General features: G+C 48.5%; 1 protein-coding gene across 1 annotated transcript in view; it reads right to left on the bottom strand.

Moving 5' to 3' along the window:
- Positions 1 to 18,448, bottom strand: part of WNT5B (Wnt family member 5B) — an 82,694-nt gene that overhangs the window by 21,446 nt on the left and 42,800 nt on the right. The gene's annotated exons all lie outside the window — the stretch shown is intronic.

Raw genomic sequence — 18,448 nt, 5'->3', positions numbered from 1 at the left:
AATGAAGCTCTGGATCTCCGCTGCTGGCAGGCGGATGCCCTCTCTTCATAACAGGCTGATTAGAATTAAAATGTTTGTCTTGTGCTACCAAGTAAATATGTTCCTGTTTTTGCAAACCTAATCATATTGTAAATGGACCTGGGGAAATCTTACTATTTAAGAAAGCAGGACTTGGGACTTCCCTGGCAGTCCAGCGGTTGGTCCACTGTAGGGGGCAAGGGTTCCATCCCTGGTTGAGGAACTAAGATCCCACAGGCCACTCTATGTGGCCAAAAATTAAAAAAAAAAAAATCAGGAATCACCAACCATCAGACAATCAAGTTGCTTTGACTAATATAAGGTTCTGAAATATGAATGCTTCATGGGTTGGGGAGGGGACACAGGCTGATTTTCCAAACTCCCCATCATTCTCTATTGCCTCTGTCCTGGCTGCTTCACGAATTCATTTTGCTTGCCAATTTCCTAAAAGCTTTTAAGCATGTAACTTTGTTATTTATTTTTTGTGACTCTGTTATTTAAAGGAATCTTAATATGTGTGGTGGTGGTGGTTTAGTCACTAAGTCATGTCTGATTTTTGCAACCCCATAGACTGTAGCATGCCAGGCTCCTTCCTCCATGGGATTTCCCAGGCAAAGATACTGGAGTGGGTTGCCATGTCCTTTTCTAGGGGATTTTCCTGACTCAGGGATCAAACCCACATCTTCTGCTTTGCAGGCGGAGTCTTTATCACTGAGCCGCCTGGAAGCCTACTATGTGTATTAAATATTATATTTTTATATACCACTTATAATAGTCATTTTACCATGTGAATAGTCTTTCTGAACTATTTATAATTCTGGATTTGCACACATGGGGTTTTCTGAAAGCAGTTACATATACCGGTTCTTTTTCCTAAACAACTCTGTTATTTCTTCATAGAACCAGAGAGTTTGGATAAGTTATTCCCTCATCTCACTCTGATCTTTTTGCTTGGATCCACAGGGCTGGAATAGGGATGTGGGACACTGGGCATCCACCTCCACCAGCCAGGCACTGGGGATGTAGCTGAGGAAGGACCAGCTGGACAGGCTTCCAGGGCAGAGCGGAAAGGATGGGGCGGCTGACGGTCCTAAGACTGACAGCCCACACCGACATGCCCCCTGGCTGCCACGAACTCTAGATGATGCCCGTTGCCATCTCTAGCTGGTCCCCTGGTCTGGATTGACCCTTGGGCTGTGCTGCAGAAGAGGCAGGTCCTCAGAGGGAAGAAGTGCCAAGCATCCTTCTAATGACGCTGGAAGCAGGAAGCGCTCATCCCGGGCAGAAGCCCCTACTTCTCAGCTTCCCTACCCAGCTCGACACCCACATTTCCTTTCCCCAAACCAGAGTCACACGGGTGCCTTTGGATCAGGTCTGGGGGTCTCACAGGTTCTGGCTTTTGGGATTAAATGACTCGTGTGGCTGCTTCTGGGGAAAGCAAGGTCCCCCTGCCCCGGACAGGTTGAGGGGGCTCTTGGCTCATCACCGAGATTCTTCTCTTTCATGACTCTGCCAGGCTCCTTCACAGGCTCCCAGCCCTCCTACTAAGGCTCCCAGTGAACGCTGCAAGAACAAAGGCCGAGCTGGGTGGCCAGGTGGCCAAGGTTGCCTCATTGGGGTCCACAGAGAATGCAGGGAACACACAGACGCCCGCAGGCTCCTCGAACTCTGCAGCCCCTGCTAAGCATCCAGTGTCCATCCTGTGACAGATAATGACTGTGGGCCCACCGAGCACCACGGAGGGGCAGACAACAGATGAGTGAGGGGTCACTCCCCCTAGGAAGACAGCCTCACTGCGCTGCCCGATATGGTAGGCCACCGGCTACTCATGACTACTGAGCTAAAATGACTCAGCATTTCCCTGGGGTTCCAGTGGTTAGGGCTCGGCGCTTCCACTGCAGGGGACCCAGTTCGATCACTGGTCAAAGTTAGTTTTAAGATGAGGACCCTTGTAGCAGGACCAGGGGAGGAGCGGCCAACCCAAGCAGGCCCAAAGATCCGGCCCGAGTGCCATCAGCGGCGGTGACAGAGCTGTAGGACTCCTCGCTGTGGTTCAGCTCTGCGCCTCCCAGAGCATAGCCGACTTGCATTATGTGTTGAATCCAACAGAAGCACCACTTGGGGCGGGGAGGAGATGTCCATATTTATTCTCTTTCTGTGACAGCCGCATCCAATGAAAAAAAGGGCTACAGGGTCCACCCAGGATCTGGAAAGCCAGCTGGGCTGTTGGAGCTTGTCTCCATGTCTCCATGAATAAACATTCGGCAGAGGAACCCTGAGCAAACAATGTCACTAATGACGTGCAAAGCAGATGGGTCCCCAAACCCCACCAGCCAGGGCAACACCAGCTCCGCCCGGCGAACTCTAGCACAGAAATGTGTTTTGCCGAGCAAGGCCAGTGACTCTGTAACTGGACACACGCTGAAGTTCCACGGGGCGGAAGTGTTGAATCAGGAGGCATCTTTTGACTCTGCAGCTTCCCAAAGCTGACCATGCTCTGTGACCATAGCCTGTGTCTAGGTGATGCAGCAGTTCAGGTCGCAGAAAAGAAAACAACTCTCTCCTGCCATCTGGGTTCCATCAGCAAAATAAAACAGCACGGTGGGTTTCAAGAGCAGTCGGAAATTCTAGAAAACTGATGTAAGTGTCTGAGGTCCACCGCAGCAACACGACTACTAATTCCTGGAAGAAGCAAAAGAGAGGTGTGTCTTCTCTGCGTTCCTTCCGCACTAGCACGGTCTCCGCACCAAAGTGATGCACGTTCGTGACAAGGTCCCTCCCTAATTTATATGTCAGTTGTATTTCAATAAAACAAATAGACTTAGAAAACTAACAGGGAAATTCTAACAAGGACCATTTGCAAAAAATGCCCAGAAGCCAGTGCCTGCAAGTTCAAATCAAGGACACATTTGCAGGAGCAAGAACGAGGCAGGAGTGTTTTTTTTTTTTTTTTTTAATTAATTATATATTTTTCGCTGTGCTGGGTCTTCACTGCTGCGAGTGGGCTTTCTCTTCGTGTGGTGAGCGGGGGCTACTCTAGTTGCGACGCACAGGCTTCTCATTACGGTGGCTTCTCTTGTTGCAGAGCACGGGCTCTAGGTGCATGGGCTTCAGTAGTTGTGGCACGTGGGCTTAGCTGTCCCAGGGCATGTGGGATCTTCCTGGACCAGGGATCGAACCAGTGTTCCCTGCGTTAGCAGGCAGAATCTTTACCACTGAGCCACCAGGGAATCCCTGGCAGGAACGTTCTTGATCTTCTGCGAAGGGCCTCACCCTTGCAGATGCCACTGTCTAGGGGGCAGAAACAGACAAGACAGCTGGGTCTGGAGCCCTCATGTGTATGACAACAGTCAGCTTCCGCTAGGCTCCCTGGCCACCGGGCTGCACAGGAGCGACTGCAACCCCTCAACCTGCAGAAAGGCCTGAGCTTTTCACCCACAGGAACGTGAAAAAGCATCCTGATGACAATTTCCAGGTTCAAAGGGTCAGACCCCTAGGAAAATCTCAGTACTAAAAGGTGTTTGCATCGAGAGAAACCAGACACCCAACCTGAAAAGCCAGTATCAACAACCAAAGAAAACCTCCCAGCAGAGCCCAGAAGTATAATGGGACCTATCAGGCTCCATGAGGAACAGCAGGGAACAGGGTACAGGAATGGTGAAATGGTTGTATTTGTCCAACATTCAGAAAACACCCTGAAAGACAGAGGCAGATCCAGAAAGGTCTGCATTCTCACCCAGTCCTGGGGTGCTCCCCATGACACAGTCTCTGCTCTAGGCTTTAAAAGACAGCTTCCTTCTCCCTCTCTACCCCCTACGCAAGACACATATTAATTAAAAAAAAAAATCAGATAAAAGAATATTTGTTGTTGTTGTTCAGTGGCTCAGTCATGTCCGACTCTTTGCAGTCTGCAAGTCCAGGGACTGCAGCATGCCAGGCTTCCCTGTCCTTCACCATCTCCCAGAGCTTGCTCAAACTCATGTCCATCGAGTCGGTGATGCCATCCAACCATCTCATCCTTTGTCAGCCCCTCCTCAGCATGAGGGTCTTTTCTAATGAGTCAGTTCTTCACATCAGGTGGCCAAAGTAGTGGAGCTTCAGCATCAGTCCTTCCAGTGAATATTGAGGGTTGATAAAAGAATATTTATTGGGTGCCAACTGCATACACTGTACCAGGGGCTGCAGGAAGTGAATAAGAAAGACAAACTGCTCGCCCTGGTTCAGCGAGTGCAGCCAGGCTGGAACTGTCCAGGGAGGACATGGCGGTCACAGAGGGTGGTACAAGTGCTAGGGCCACGTTCCCAGCCCTTTTCAATTCCAGGCAGCCGCTGCCAGCGAATCTCTAGCTGTTTGGTCCACTGAGCAAACAGAACTTGTGATGATATGTAAGCATAGAAGTAAACCTCCTGTGACCTGTTAAGCCCCCTTTGACTTAAACAAACAAGCAACTTCAAAAAAAAAAAACAAACTGAAATACATATACACAGAATAAAATGCACAAATAAATACACAGCTCGATGAATTCTGACATTTGTGTACACCCACGAAACCACCACCAGATCCAAGTGCATCTAACCGTGAAGCAAACCAAACTGGTATGCTGCAGAAAAATGGGGAAAGAATCTCTGATACGCCTCTCTAAAGTTACTTTATTGCTGTTGTCCAGTTTATTTGGATGTTTCGAGATAGTTTACTCTTTTCGGGGGTGAGGTGGAGGTGCGGGAGGTCCACTCAAGCAGGATCTAGAAACACTCTTAACAGGCACTAGGCGACCCTCCCCCAGGATGGAATAGTCTGCTTGTTTAATTTTTCAGGATCCCTAACGTCTAAGAGATGGTCACGAAAACATTCAGGCTCCAACCTACAAAAGGGGTGCGAAGCAACTCAACTTTCACGTGGAACTGGGTGCTTTCTCATGTAGAACACCACAGACGTAATCCCTCTGCTGCTGCTGCTGCTGCTGCTGCTGCTAAGTCACTTCAGTCGTGTCCGTCTTTGTATGACCCCACAGACGGCAGCCCACCAGGCTGCCCGTCCCTGGGATTCTCCAGGCAAGAACACTGGAGTGGGTTGCCATTTCCTTCTCCAGTGCATGAAAGTGAAAAGCGAAAGTGAAGCCGCTCAGTCGCATCCGACCCTCAGCGACCCCAGAGACTGCAGCCTTCCAGGCTCCTCCATCCATGGGATTTGCCAGGCAAGAGTACTGCTTTTTTATTTTTTGCCACCCATTGCTTTTCATGGTAGAACAGAAGTGGCAGACAATGTTTTCAGGTCTTCAAATCTCCCTTTTCTAGCTTTGTTTAGAATTTAAATGGATGGAATAAAAAGATTAAAAAAAAAAAAAAGTGGGGACTTCCCTGGCAGTCCAGTGGTTAAGACTCAACACTCTCAGTGCCAGGGACCCAGGTTCAATCCCTGGTCAGGGAAATAAATTCTCACAAGCCCAAGCCCTACACCATGGCCAAAAAAGGAAACAAAACAACTCCCCACCCTCAGTTTGGAACACAATCCATGCATCAGAATGGAACAACTAGCTCTCTCCAAGGACAATTTAAGATGATCAAATTTTAAGATCTTTTTCTATTTATTTCTTGATGTAGACCACTTTAAAAGTCTTTATTGAATTTGTTACAATATTGTTTCTGCTTTATGCATTTTGCTGTTTGGGCATGTGGGATCTTTTTAGCTCCCTGACAGGGATCAAACCTGCACACCCTGCATTGGAAGGCAGATTCTTAACCACTGGACCATCAGGAAGTCCCTAAGATGATCTAAACTAAACCATGGAATCTGTTTTTTCCCCCTTCAAATTAAAGTACAGTTGATTTACAATATTGTGTTAGATGTATAGCGTATCGGTTATTTTCGCTGATTATACTTTATTATATGTTATTACAGGGTAATGGGTATAATTCCCTCTGCTGTACAGTATATCCCTGTCGCTCATCTATTTTATACGTAGCAGTTTGTATCTGTTAATCCTGTACGCCTAATTTGTCCCTCCCCTCTTAAATCATGAGATTCCTTATGTTGCTTAAGGATGAAGAAATGCTCAAATCTTAGCACTTCCTATTTTATACTATATAACACAAAGATATTAGCATATTCACATGGTACTCACAGCTTTCCATTGGTGTAGGACACCTCTTCTTAGTAAATGCTGTGTTTATAGTGGACACGTGGCTGGTCAAGCCTCAGCCCAAGAAGCGGGTGCACCATTTCTACCATGAAGCATAAGACAGGCTGCGGCTGGGGTCACAGTGCAGCTCGCCCACTTCTCTGTCTGCTAGAACAGTTTCTTAGCTTATGTATTATTTTTCAAAGTATGCCAAATGTTTAGCATTTATATATAAAATCAAGAGAATGGAGAACCAAGCAAAAAGAAGACCTCAAGGGCGGGGATTTCCATTTCCCCAGAGCACGTTTCTAAAAAATTGTACTTGTTATTTATTTATTTTTGACTGTGCTGACTTTAGTTGCTGCACAAACTTTTCTCTAGTCCTGTGAGTGGGGGCTACTCTCTCATTGCAGAGTGCAGGCTTCTCATCGCAGTGGCTTCTCTTGCTGCGGAGCACCGGCTCCAGGCCACGCGGGCTTCAGCAGTGATGGTGCACAGGTTTAGCTGCTCCGTGGCATGTGGGATCTTCCCGGACCAGGGATCGAGCCTGTGTCTACTGCACTGGCAGGAGGATTCTTTACCACTAAGCCACCAGAGACGCCCGGTGCTTTTTCTTTCAATATACTTAATAATATGTTTATTATTTATTTGTTTATTCCTCCCACCCCAACCCTCGGCACATTTAACAGTTGCTCACACCACTGTTTGGAGGAGCTGTTTCTCCTCCCCTGCTGCAGTTTATCAGTCACCATCCTCCTCACTTAGTGGGGGAAGTGAGGCCACTTTTGTGGACTTCTGCCCACGCCTGACTATCCTTCCAGATGCACAGTTTTTTTTAATGTATATATTTATTTATGCATTTGGCTGTGCTGGGTCTTACTTGCAGCAGATCTTAAGTTGCGGCCTACAGGATTTTTTTTTTTTTTGAGGATAATTGGTTTATAATGTTGTTAGTTTCTGCTGTACAGCAACGTGAATCAGCTATAAGTATACGAAATCCCCTCCCTTGTGAGCCTCCCTCCCACCCCTCCACCCCACCCCTTTAGGTCATCACAGAGCTCTGAGCTGTGCTCCCTGTGCTGTACACCAACTTCCCACGAGCAACCTATTTGACACATGGTAGCGACCTAGCAGCAGCAGCAGCAGCAGCGTATATATAGGGCTTCCCTGGTGGCTCAGATGGTAAAAAATTTGCCTGCAATGCAGGAGACCCAGGTTCCATTCCTGGGTCAGGAAGATCCCCTGGAGAAGGGCATGGCAAACCACTCCAGTATTCTTGCCTGGAGAATCTCATGATAGAGGAGCCTATGGGCTATAGTCCATGGGGTCGCAAAGAGTTGGACACGACTGAAGCCACTTAGCAGAGTGTCAATACGTCAGTGCTACTGTTTCAATTTGTCCCACCCTCTCCTTCCCCTGCAGTGTCCACAAATCCATTCCCTCTGTCTGCATCTCTATTCCTGCCCTGCAAATAGGTTCATCTGCGCCATTTTTTCTAGATTCTATACATATGGCATTCAGGATCTTTGGCTGCAGCATGCAAACTCTAACGTGACATGTGGAATTTAGCTCGAACCCGGGCCCCTGCATTGGGAGTGTGGAGTCTTAGCCACTGGACCACCAGGGAAGTCTCCAGACACAAGGAGTTCTCATAAAATGTCTCATACAAGGGCAAGCCTCTGTGAGAGGTTCCCAGAGCCTCTGCAGTCCCAGGAGAGACCCCGTGACCCTGAGAAGGTCACTTCTCATTCTCCGCCTTGTTTTCTCCTTTTGTAAAACCAAGAGCTGTCCTCATGTGTCCTCACCGCGCCCTCAAAGCTTCAAAGGGAACCATCATCCAGTCCCTAGGTCCCCTCTTCTCCCCAAATGCTGACAGCTTAGTCCCCCCAAACAACTAAATCAATGAATTCTGGATAGCCAACAGGAGGCATGGACCACTTGGGTCAGTTACTTGAACTTTTTGGCTTTAAACACTACATGACGTTTAGAAATCAATAGTAAACAAGAACCTCACTGAGCTCAGCACTGAGACAAGTTGTCCCAACTTTAGGAAATGGGACAGGATTTCTGTGCCGCTTTCACACCCTACACAGCAGGAAGGCCCTGCTTGGACCTAGTGGCCCCTTTGGAGTAACTGTTTATCAAGAAAGTGACAGACCCCATGATTATGTAAAGATGTGATTTTTATCCTTCCTGGGGTGTGAAGAGTTAACACCAACAAGGCTAGATTGTGCTTTTTCACCCTTTGAGATTCTGGCTATTTTTATTTTTATTTTTTTAAAAAACCTTTTAACCCTATCCTCTTGGCAGAAAAGAAGATCTGGCTGTGAGCTCAGTGTCAGAGCCGACCCCTAGTCCTCAGTGGGTCTGACATCATGCAAGAGATGTAAATGCCCAGGTCCATCCAAAGAGGACATTCCAGCAAGGCCTGGCTCAGTGCCAGCACCTATCCAAAAGGGAACAACCTTCAGACTCCGGCCTGTAAGGCTGCAGACAGCATCGTCCTAGGATCTCGAGGAGTTACAAACCTATGCTGAGTAAGATTGGTCTCAGTTTCCTCCCTGCATTTGCAATATTTATCAGGATTTGACCAAAAAAAAATTCCAATGAATATTCATTGGAAGGACTGATGCTGAAGCTGAAGCTCCACTACTTTGGCCACGTGATGCGAATCATTGGAAAAGACCCTGATGGCTGGGAAAGACTGAGGGCAGGAGGAGAAGGGTACGGCAGGGGATGAGATGGTTGGATGGTATCACTGACTCAGTGGACATGAGTTTGACCAAACTTGGGGAGATGGTGAAGGACAAGGAAGCCTGGCGTGCTGCAGTCCTGCTGCTAAGCTGCTAAGTCACTTCAGTCGTGTCCGACTCTGTGTGACCCCATAGACGGCAGCCCACCAGGCTCCCCCGTCCCTGGGATTCTCCATTGGCAAGAACACTGGAGTGGGTTGCCATTTCCTTCTCCAATGCATCAAAGTGAAAAGTGAAAATGAAGTTGCTCAGTCGTGTCCGATCCTCAGCGACCCCATGGACTGCAGCCTACCAGGCTCCTCCATTCATGGCATTTTCCTGGCAGGAGTACTGGAGTGGGGTGCCATTGCCTTCTCTGTGAAGGACAAGGAAGCCTGGCGTGCTGCAGACCATGGGGTCGCAAAGAGTCGGATACGACTGAGCGACTGAACAACAACAGGACAAATCTGTGAGGATCCTGAAACAAATGACCTTGCACGACGGAGAGAACACGGCCCCAGGCTGGGGAGAAGCAGCCTAGCTACCTGTCTACTCAGGTGGTGAAAGTTTGGAATGTACTCAGCCCTGGGAGCTCGTGGCCGACGCCTACTTCTCTTGGAAAAAGGAACTGAAACGCCCTCCAGAGAGACAGCCCAGGGTGCAGCACCCAAGCCTGCAAACATGGAACGGCACTCACGAAAGATGGATATGCACTCTGTTCCTTACGTCATTGAGATTCCACACAGGAGTGATGTCATATGATGTGTCCTCTGTTTGACTTACTTCACTCAATGTGATAACCTCTAGGTCCATCCATGTTGCCGCAGAAACAGACTCACAGACACAGGAAAAAGGATGATTACCAGAGGATATGAGGGGCAGGGGAGGATACAAGAGGAGTTTAAGATTAACAGATACACAGTACTATGTATCGGAGAAGGTGATGGCACCCCACTCCAGTCCTCTTGCCTGGAGAATCCCATGGACGGAGGAGCCTGGTGGGCTGCAGTCCATGGGGTTGCAGAGTCAGACACGACTGAGCGACTTCACTCTCACTTTTCACTTTCATGCATTGGAGAAGGAAATGGCAACCCACTCCAGCGTTCTTGCCTGGAGAATCCCAGGGACAGAGGAGCCTGGTAGGAGGCTGTCTATGGGGTCACACAGAGTCGGACACAACTGAAGCGACTTAGCAGTAGTAGCAGTACTATCATATACAAAGATAAACAACAAGGGCCTGCTATATAGCACAAGGGAGTATATGTGATGTCTTGAGGTAACTTGTAATGGAAAAGAATCTGAAAAAAAAACTGTATATATTGTGTACATATATGTACACGTGTACATGTGTACATATATGTGTATATATATACATACATGGGTCTTCCCACGTGGCTCAGTGGTAAAGAATCCAGCCGCCAACGCAGGAGCTGAAAGAGATGTAGGGTTAATCCCTGGGTCAGGAAAAGTCCCTGCAGGAGGAAATAGCAACCCACTCCAGTATTCTTGCCTGGGAAATCCCATGGACAGAGGAGCCTGGAGGGCTACAGTCCATGGGGTGGCAGAGTCAGATACAACCGAGTGACTTAGCACACATACCATACATCCATATGTGTATACATGTATAGCTCCATCACATGCTGCACAATTGAAACTAACACAATATCACAAATCAACAGTATTTCAATTAAAAACAAATGGTTAAAAACGTTTGAAACGCAGGAGCCTCTCTCTTCTCTCCTCTCCAGATGCTCTGCCTAATCTTTGCCCTCTCCAGACCCCACCTCTCCTGCAGCCCAGGGCCACACTCCTCTTTTCCTAGCACTGCCCCCTGACCCCCCCGATCCCCCCACCACCGCTCTCCCCCACTCCCAGGTTCCCTGAGGGTCTCCTCGCCCCAGGTCACCTGCACCGAGAGGGGGCTGTTTCCTAGAAAGCGGGCTAATAGGGAAGCAACCACTAGAGGGTGACATGATTACACATAAGCGTGCTCCTGGGGATGGAGCAGGGCCAGAGCTGGCCAGGCGTCCAGATGGAGGCCCGGAGAGCGAGCAGGCCTCAGCACAGGTGACCCACTGTGACGAGCACACTCACAGCAGTGTCTTCAGGCTCCGGTCATGTCTATCTGTCTCTCTGTGTGTGTCTGTCTCACACACACGCACTGACCCATACTGGCTGGCTAACCAACCAGGGCCTTAGGTGTTCTGCACAACAGCCACTCCTGGCCGTGGTCCACGACCGTGAATGGCAGAGTGCACATCTCAGCCGCTGCTTTCACGGCCCTCCTTGCAGCTCAGCCAGGTGGGAGGCAAGCTGACATGCCTCTGCAGGGCAGTGGAGCTCATGGGCTTAGAAAGTGGCTCAAGACCTGGACTATGGAGCTCAAGTTCCAGTTCTGTGGGCCCATGGGTCCTGAGCACTTACCTGTCTGTGCCATGGCTTCTCCACCTGTAAATGGAGGTGAGCTGATGCAAGGAATAGCTAAGTTCATACTCGTAAAGACCTCTGAAGAACATCTAACACACAGTAAAATCTCAGTAAATAGCAGCTGTTTTCCGACAGCCGGGAGCTGCGCTGGAAGGTTTCGTGCATTATCCCACTCAATCCTCACAAGCCCCCAAGATACGAAAGTCACTAGTCCCATTTCACAGATGGAAACACCAAGGCTCCAAGTGGTTAAATAGCTTGTCCAGAGTCACAGAGCTGATAAGAGACAGATTCCAGGTTTTAAGTCAGAATCTGTCTGACTGAAAACCCATGTTCTGGGACTTGACTGGAGGTCCAGTGGTTAGGACTCCTCGCTTCTACTACAGGGAGCATGGTTTCGATCCCTGGTTGGGTGACCTAAGATCCCACATGCCACGTGGTGCAAAGTAACTCAATAAAAATAAAATAAAAGCCCACGTTTTTTCACTACATCATGGGGAAAACTTCGGACTTTGCACGAGAAGACTCAAAGGCAAAAGATGGGGGCAAGGGTGGGGGGAACAAAATTTTTTAAACATTATTTGTATTTTACTAAAAAAGGAAAGCCTTCAAGAAATACAATTTAGCAAAAGTTTTACAGCAGGAGAAGTTAAACCAGGGAATGGGAGGTTCTGGCAGCAGCACCGGGGAACCTGCTGGACATGTGAGTTCTCGGCAGCTCCCCGGACCTCTGACCCAAGGCCTTCCAAGTTACTCGGATGCACACGCAGGCTTGAGAGGCACAAGGAAACCCAAGAGCTGGTGCTGAAAACCTAGGTCAGAGGCAAAAGGCGGGACGTCTGTCTGGCAGACACTGAGTCTGGGACTGACTCTTCCTGCCTCGGGGAGGAGAAAACGAGGGGCACAGAGCCAGGGCACCCCGACGTGAACGCCCATCTCATGATGCTCTTGTGAGTCAACCGTTTCTGTTCCTTTGACCTGCACATTACTCAGAAACAGGAAATAACATTTTTTAAATACTTAACTGTCAGTAAGAATGCATCTGTGTAATTTGGGGGCACATTTGTGTGGGGCTTTTTTTTTTTTTTCATGGTACGTTTATAAAAGAAAAAACCCAGAACAGCATTTGTTAGGTCCCTCCCAGGGGCCAGGTTCTGCACAAGGACCCTCCCTCTCCACTGGTCCTCTACAGGGAGGACATTTTATTTATAACCATCAGCCGTTGGCACTTCCACCACTGATAACCGGTCACTATTTTGCAGTGTTTCTGAGTCCTTAGGAGCAGACACACCCTCTGCATCTCTGTCTCCTCCAGGGCACAGAGCCGTGCATACCAGCTGTATGTATGTCCCCTGAACCATCAAATGATTGAAAACCTTGCCCAAGTGTTCAGTGCTTAGGAATGGCTATGTTTACAACACGGGTTATTCTTATTTTAGGGTTGTCATAGCTACCTGCTTAGTAACAAGCACCCAAGGTGTTTGTTACTATTAACAAATATTAGCTGATACTTGGGGTTTTTCGATCCAAGTAATTCTAATCCTTTGGTTGGGTGTTGGAATACGTGAAAATAGGTATGAGAGTTGGACTGTGAAGAAAGCTGAGCGCCGAAGAATTGATGCTTTTGAACTGTGGTGTTGGAGAAGACTCGTGAGAGTCCCCTGGACTGCAAGGAGATCCAACCAGTCCATTCTGAAGGAGATCAGCCCTGGGATTTCTTTGGAAGGAATGATGCTAAAGCTTAAACTCCAGTACTTTGGCCACCTCATGCGAAGAGTTGACTCATTGGAAAAGACTGATGCTGGGAGGGATTGGGGGCAGGAGGAGAAGGGGACGACAGAGGATGAGATGGCTGGATGGCATAACTGACTCGATGGATGTGAGTCTGAGTGAACTCCGCGAGTTGGTGATGGACAGTAAGGCCTGGCATGCTGCGATTCATGGGGTCGCAAAGAGTTGGACATGACTGAGCGACTGAAGTGAACTGAACTGAACACTCAAAAGTTGCAAACGACAAATTTCAAGTGGTAGCCACATTTCCAGAGTAGACGGAGGGAGTGTCCATCCATCTGGGGGTGACTCTCAACAGTCACTCTTTCTGCATGAGTTTTTCCAGTTAGGACACAAAAGGGTACAGTCATCCTGAAGTGAGGGCTCCAGCCAACCAGACCCCAAACCCTTATTTTTCTTGGGGTGGATAAAGCCCTTGTCTGTAGGATATAGTGAACTAATAATTTGGGAGTCAGTAAACAAGTGGTTTGGGGGTGTCCCCAATGATTTTTGATGTGAGAACAATTTTCACCTATTTTTCCTATTTATTTATGTCTTCATTTCACATTATTTGCTGTTTCTTTCATTTTCACATAATATGGAAGATACTATATCTTCCATATTTTCCTATATTTTCATTTTTAATTGTTGCAAAATACATATACAGTAAAATTTACCATCATAGCTATCTTAAAGCGTAGAATTCCATAGTGTTAAGTAGATTCACATGGTGCAATAAATTCCCAGAACTCGTTCATCTTGCAAAACTGAAACTCTATGCCCATAAACAGCCCCTACCCCTCAGCCTCTGGCAACCACCCTTCCAGATTCTGGGATTTTTCACCACTCTGGACACCTCACATAAGTGAAATAATACCCTATTATCTTTTTGTGATTGGTTTATTTCACTCAGAATAAAGTCCCCAAGTTCCCTCCATGCTGTGGTGTGTGACAGCATTTCCTTCCTTTTTAAGGCTGGATAATATTCCACCGTATGGACAGACCGCATTGTGTTTATCCATCATCTGTGAGGGACACTTAGGTTGCTCCTACTCAAACCTTGCATCTCAGACTGGGGCTTGAACCCATGTGCTGAAACTTAAACCTGGCCAAAATCTAGTTTGGGACTCAAACCCACATGGCCAGGACTTGGTGGTGGTGGTTTAGTCCTAAGTCGTGTCTGACACTTGCAATCCCATGGACTGTCACCCACCAGGATCTTTTGTCCATGGGATTCTCCAGGGAAGAATACTGGAGTGGGTTGCCATTTCCTTCTCTAGGGGATCTTGCCGACCCAGGAATCGAACCCAGGTCTCCTGCATTGCAGGCAGATTCTTTACCAACTGAGCTATGAGGCCAGGACTTGAACCTGCCCTAAATCCACGGTCCTCCAACTAAGATCATACACCTGGTTTCAGGACCCAGTGAAGCTCAGGATCTTGATGTCTCATGGCGGACAGAATTCAATGAGAGACAAAGTGATAGGTAAGGAGTGGATTTATTTAAAGAGAAACACACTTCACGGACAGAGTGTGGGCCATCTCAGAAGGTGATCATGCATGCTGAGCCACTTCAGTTGTGTCCGATTCTCTGCAACCCCACAGCCCACCAGGCTCCTCTGTCCATGAGGATTATCCAGGCAAGAATCCTGGAGTGCGTGGCTGTGCGCTCCTCCAGGGGAATCTTCCTGACCCAGGGTTTGAACCCATGTCTCTTATGTCTACCTGTACTGGCAGGCAGGTTCTTTACCACTAGCATGAGAGCAGCCTCAAAAAGTGGTGTGGTTAGTTTTTATGGGTGAGGTAATTTCACACGCTAATGAGAGGGAGGATTACTTCAGCTATTTTGGGGAAGGGGAGGAGTTTTCCAGGAATTAGGCCACTGCCCACTTTTTGGCCTTTGATGGCTGGCCTCAGGAATGGTCATGGTGCCTGTAGTTGTATCCTTTAGCTTGCTGACGTGTCACAATGAGTGTATACTACGGCTCAAGGTCAAGTCGATTCATCCACAATCTTGGACCTATTTGGTTCTAATCAGCTTATGTCCTGTCCTCTGGCTATGTCATTCTTTTAAAGGGTGTGCCCTGCCCCTTTCCCTCCTATTTCACCATCTTCTGGTTGTTGCAAATAATGCTATGAACTCGGGTGTACAAATGTTTCCTCTAGCCTCTGCTTTTCTTTATTTTTGATATATACCCAGAAGTGGAATTGCTGGATCATAGGGTAGTTGTATTTTTAAGTTTTCGAGGAACTGCCACGCTGTTCCCTACAGCAGCTGTACCATTTCACATTACCACCAACAGCACACCAGAACTCCAATTTCTCTGCCTCTTCACCAACACTTATTACTTTCTATTTTATTAACTGCAGCCATCCTAATGGGTATGAGGTAATGCCTTATTTGGTTTTGATTAGCATTTTTCTAATGATTAATGATGTTGAGCATCTTTTCATGTGCTCGTAGGCCATTTGTATGTCTTCAACCACATTTACGGAGTGCCTCCTACACAGGGATGTGACATGCCATGGATACTATAGAGTTAATATAAAACACACACAACATAGTTTAACTCCTTTGATCCAAGGCCTGCCAGCTAGACTCTGGTTCAGTTTCTAGACACATATATATTATATATATACATAATTGTCAATCACCCAGTCTCTGGACCATAATGCTCTCCCTCTATTTTTGTGTCTCAAATCATAGCCTAAACTGAAGCCCCCACAAAGCCACGTGAAATTGTCCCTACTTTCCCTTGAATTGGGAACAAAGTGAAATGTTGGGATGAGACAGAACTCAAACACTCATGCTTTTCCATAGTGTGACTTGTGGGAAGATCACTGTAGACTATCCAGCCAGTCTGCCCTGGCAGAACACAAGGAAACTGAGACCCAGAGTGGGAGGCACTTCCTCCTCACCTCAGGCTCAGCAGACGGGGCACCCATGCCACGCTGTGCCCCCATTTCTTCCTGATGCTTACTCTATTTATTAAACATGAACATAATCATATTGCTGAAAATCATGGTTATATGTTTGAATATCTCAAGTAAAAAGGCCCTGTACTAATAAAAGTCTAGAGTGCAACTCAAGAAAAAGTTTTGTGAGAACTAGCAGCAGGTGATCAGCTTCTAGAGAAAGCATTTCCAGGTACCACTAAATGACTTTTCAGAGTTGAGAGCAGGAGTGAAATGAAAGTCACTCAGTGGGGTCTGACTCTTTGAGACAGTCCATGGAATTCTCCAGGCCAGAATACTGGAGTGGGTAGCCTTTCCCTTCTCCAGGGGATCTTCCCAACCCAGGGATGGAACCCAGGTCTCCCTCAATGCAGGCGGATTCTTTACCAACTGAGCTATCAGCGAAGCTAATAGAGCAGGAGAAACAGGGTTAACTTAAGCTCCTTCACTCCAGGTCAGGCAACCCCCAGCCCCACCCCCACCCCCAAGCAAATCTCCCCTCCCTCCCATAAAGTGGTTGAGGACTTTGTTTTGTGTTTGGGAGGTTTAAGGTGTTTTTGATTAGGACCTTGATAACAACACAAACATATCTGCGCCCACAGACCAACAAGAAAAGTCACTTTACAGGGCGTGTAACCTGAAAGTTTAGGCAGCAGTGGTGGGAGACCACCATAAGCCTGGATATACCCCAGGACAAGAGTGCCAGACCAGATGTGCCCCAGATTTGTGACTCTATTGGACAGCACATTTGGAATCCTCTAGATGACCAGCACAACCCTGTATTATTCCACGTGTGTGCATGTCAAGTCGCTTCAGTTGCATCCAACTCTTTGCAACTCTGTGGACTATAGCCAGTGAGGTGCCTCTGTCCATGGGATTTCCCAGGCAAGAAGACCGGAGTGGGTTGCCATTTCCTCCTCCAGGGGATCCCATAGCCTGCATTGGCTGGCGGATTTTCACCACTAGAGCTACTTGGGAAGCCCATTATTCCAGGAGAGTTATACAAATCTATGGGCCTCACACCAGGTGCAACTGGGGAGTGGGGTGGGGGGATTGGGTGTGTGTGTGTGTGTGAAGGATTTTGCTTCTGCATTTCCAGATGGAAGAACAAGAGAGGTAGGTGGTAAAGTCTAAAACGTATGATGCCTATTACCAATCTGTATGTACTTAGCCCACTACTGGTCTCCTGGGCAAAACAGAAGTGGCCAAAAGTGAACCTCATATACTAAATATGGAACGCAGTAAAAATCGTGTTCATGCCCTTAAACAACCAATTAAACCATTCCCCACCCCCACCCCACGCGAGATATTAGCACCTTAGTTTCTCAACTAGGACTAGAACCAGGACTCCTCGCATTGGGAGCCCAGTCTCAGCACTAGACTGCCAGAGAAGTACCCCCAATTTCCTTCTTTGATAGCTGAATCACGTTTGTGTGGATCCACAAATTCATTAAAAACAGATTTTCATTTTCTGATTGCGGAATTCTTCGTTAGGGGAAGTTAAAATGAAACTCTGAAATCCTATCCTCTGAGTGGTTATTTAAAACCCAGAAGCCACTTCTAGACTACAGCATTTCATGATTCCAGCAAACACAGTTTATAAACGAACAGACATTTGGTGAAGCACTTTAAATCAAGCCCAATCGTCACTCTGTTTTACCCAAAGGCAAAACTGTGAAGGCACACAAGAATTCCCTGGCTATCAGCACGACTGGGCCCTTCACCGTCTAAGAGGCTGACAAAGAAGGCGATGCAGAGAAGGGCTTGGGGAGGCAGGAGGATGCGACCCGGCGCCGCCCGGGGCTCCCGGCCGAGTGCAGAAGCGGAGGAAGTTGTGATGCGCAGGGACCGAAGGAGCGCACAGGCGGCGGTGTCTGGAAACACCCGGAACATGCTAGAAGGAAGTGGTAATGCCTAGATCCCCAGTGCGCATCGGGGGGCCGAGCTCGGCTAAGGGACGCGCGGACAGAGCGGAGTTTCTCCCTAGTTTACCGCACAAGACTGGAGAGAAAGGAACCGTGGGAAGCTGCCCAATGGGGAGAACCGAGGGGGTCGCCGCACAGACGCGCCGCGAGGCCCCGGGGACTCAGGCAGGGAGGGAAGCGGAGCGGCCCCCAGCCAGGATCTGGGCAGGAGAGTCTTGAGGGAGGATAAAGGGAGCCAGCGGGAGGCTGGGCAAGGGGCGCGCGGGGCAGCCTCGGACCGGAGGCTCAGAGCCCAGACGCGGGCCGGGCGTGGCCGGCAGCTCCCCGCTGGCGGCGGCGGCGGCGGCGGAAGCGGCTGCGGGCTTCCCACGTCCAGACGGCGAGCACAGGGTTAACCCGCGGCGGGCCGGCGCTCGGTTTCCAAGGCAACGCCGGCAGTTCCGGCGCGCAGGCTCGTACCATCGCGCGCGCGCGGGGGAGCGCGGGGGGCGGGGGCGCGGAGGC

This window comes from Bos indicus, chromosome 5, assembly GCF_029378745.1.
Source record: "Bos indicus isolate NIAB-ARS_2022 breed Sahiwal x Tharparkar chromosome 5, NIAB-ARS_B.indTharparkar_mat_pri_1.0, whole genome shotgun sequence".
NCBI lineage: Eukaryota > Metazoa > Chordata > Mammalia > Artiodactyla > Bovidae > Bos > Bos indicus.
This window is presented reverse-complemented; position numbering and strand designations above follow the sequence as displayed.